This window comes from Apostichopus japonicus, chromosome 16 (genome assembly GCF_037975245.1).
Source record: "Apostichopus japonicus isolate 1M-3 chromosome 16, ASM3797524v1, whole genome shotgun sequence".
Taxonomy (NCBI): Eukaryota; Metazoa; Echinodermata; class Holothuroidea; order Aspidochirotida; family Stichopodidae; genus Apostichopus; species Apostichopus japonicus.
This window is the reverse complement of record NC_092576.1, coordinates 16,574,121-16,576,964: the sequence shown is the minus strand read 5'-3', so window position 1 is coordinate 16,576,964 and position 2,844 is coordinate 16,574,121.

The window sequence follows — 2,844 nt, the reverse complement described above, 5'->3', positions numbered from 1 at the left end:
TCATCCAGAGAAGGTACAGCCGGACGGGCTTATTCGTCTCTGGTTCTGAAGAGTGAAGAAATAACTTTTGTTTAGCTCAGCTGATTCCTCCCGAATTGATTTTCGAGACTTACCCAATGTATTCCTGAACTGTTTTGAACATTTCTCATTGATATTGCACGTCACTCTTATACAACTGTCAAGTTTCTAAGAACAAAAGAAGAGTTTTCTTTCCCAAAAGCTCGCTCACCGGGATTTGTAACCCACAGGCTCAATGTAACAGTAAGTACGATAGTCTAAAAGAAATCTTATTGAAATGCTATCTAGTTACATTTTTCACCTCCAGAGCATATCCAGTCTAGTTAAATGTTGTGCATAGTTTGTAACATTGTGTTTAAACACAGTTATAGGGAAAGAAATGTGGAGAGGGGGACACATATTATGATAAAACATTCACATTTGTTGCTTGGAAAAGAGCAACAATGTGAATTACCTTAGTATCCATTGGTGCCAAGCACACTGAAAACTTAAATTGGTCCACCGACTAACATAACGTTAGTCCATCTGGTGCCTCTACCGACTAACATAGCCTTAGTCAGTTGCTATACCGATTAATTTATTCCTTAGTCAGTTGGATTTCTTAGTCGGTCATCTTAGTCCGTCAGCTTAGTCGATCAGCAATATCTTAGTCGGTAAATGTATATTAGTCAGTTACATTAGTTGGTGACATTAGTCGGTCTCTACCGACTAATTTATATGAGCCATCGACTAGTGTATAGCAGGTTTTACATTAGTCAGGGTGGTGCCTCTCCCGACTAACCTTTCTTAGTCGGTATCGACTGACTAGTTGCACTGACTAGAATCACTGAAAGAATCAAACCCGACTACCGACTAGTTTCACTGACTAGAACCACTGAAAGAAAAGAGAGCAGAAGAAACACAAATAATGTGTACGCTGGCAATATTTATTTCTGATAAAACTTCTGATGTCTACAATTCATTTTATTCCAACAAAGTTAAGACAAGTTAATGGATCAAACGATTTAAACATGAATCGCAAAAGTATAGTACTGCACAATAATGCAAAGGTGAATCTTGGGCAAGAGTTCCTCACGACTTTCGTTTTAAAGTGGTACCCTAAATCGACACCAGTTAAGTCTTCACGAACAAAGAGTCTTTCTCTTATCTACAAATGGCTTACCACTCGTCTTCAGGAAGCCAAAAATCTGCACCATTATTGACCTGTGAACAGAAAATATGTTATACGTGTAAGCACAGATACAGATAGAGCACATGATAACTCACATTAGCATAAACAAACATAAATTTACATTAAAATTTTATAACATATTGGGAGCTATTCATTTAAATCTAGGTCCCTCAAATTATAAGCCAGGAATAGCAGCTTTACCAAATAATTATTAGCTTTGCACAGAATCATCGCCAGTAACTATTGGTGGTGGGGTACCCCTGCCAATGATCAGTGATTGAACCCTCACGGCTGACCTAGGTCAGCTCATGAGGTAACCACTTGAAACCTACTGGAAAATGTTGGTTAGGACTTCAGATACAAGGGATGGGCATTGCCAGTAATTTTTATTGGTGGGGTACCCCTGCCAGTAGACCCCCAAAATGCCCATCCCCCATTGACCTTGATGAGCTCATGATGTAATCAGTTGAAAACTACTGGAAAATGACAGGTATCACTTCATATGTAAGGGATGGGCATTTCCAGTCATTTATATTGGTGGGGTACCACTGCCAGTAGACCCCCAAAATGCCCCTTCCCTCATTGACCTAGGTCAGCTCATGAAGTATCCAGTTGAAAACTACTGGAAAATGATTGGCAGGATTCTATATGTAAGGGATCGGCATTTCCAGTAATTTATATTGGGGGGGTACCCCTGCCAGTAGACCCCCAAAATGCCCATCCCCTCATTGATCTAGGTCAGCTCATGATTTAACCAATTGAAACCTACTGGAAAATGATAGGTATCACATCATATGTAAGGGATGGGCATTTCTAGTAATTTATATTGGTGGGCCAGCACTGCCCGAGTCCGCCACCCCCCCTCCCTTATTAAACTAGGTGAGCTTTTGGTGTGACCAAAAAAACTACTGGAAAAGAAACCAAGTTTCAGGTCATAGGTCAATCAGGGGATGGGCATTTTTGGGGTCTACTGGCAGGGGTACCCCCCTCAATATAAATTACTGGAAATGCCCATCCCTTGCATATGAAGTGATACCTATCATTTTCCAGTAAGTTTTCAACTGGTTACATCATGAGCTCATCTAGGTCAATGGGGGGGTGGGCATTTTGGGGGTCTACTGGCAGGGGTACCCCACCAATAAAAATTACTGGCAATGCCCATCCCTTGTATCTGAAGTCCTAACCAACATTTTAAAGTAGGTTTCAAGTGGTTACCTCATGAGCTGACCTAGGTCAGCCGTGAGGGGTCAATCATTGATCACTGGCAGGGCTACCGTACCCCGCCACCAATAATTACTGGCAATGGCCATTTGTTGCTCTTGGGGACATACCTGACACATTGTTCTTACTTTGATGTGGTTACCATGAAAGTTGATCTAGGTTAGCTATCAAGTGACTTTAAAATTACTCTCCCAGCCACACCCACCACAGCCGGTTTGCCAGTCGTCTGGTTTCATATACAGGAATGCACTGTGAACATTGTGATGTACCAGGCAATTAGTTACCTTCCCAGCTAACCAAACCCTCTGGGCTCCCGCTCTACAAATCAGTAAAAATTTTACCAAATTTATGAAGCTTGCACGTAAATGATATACCAGACTGTTTTTTTTAAAACAGGTTATGAAAAGTATCTTTAATATCATTAAACAGTTGGG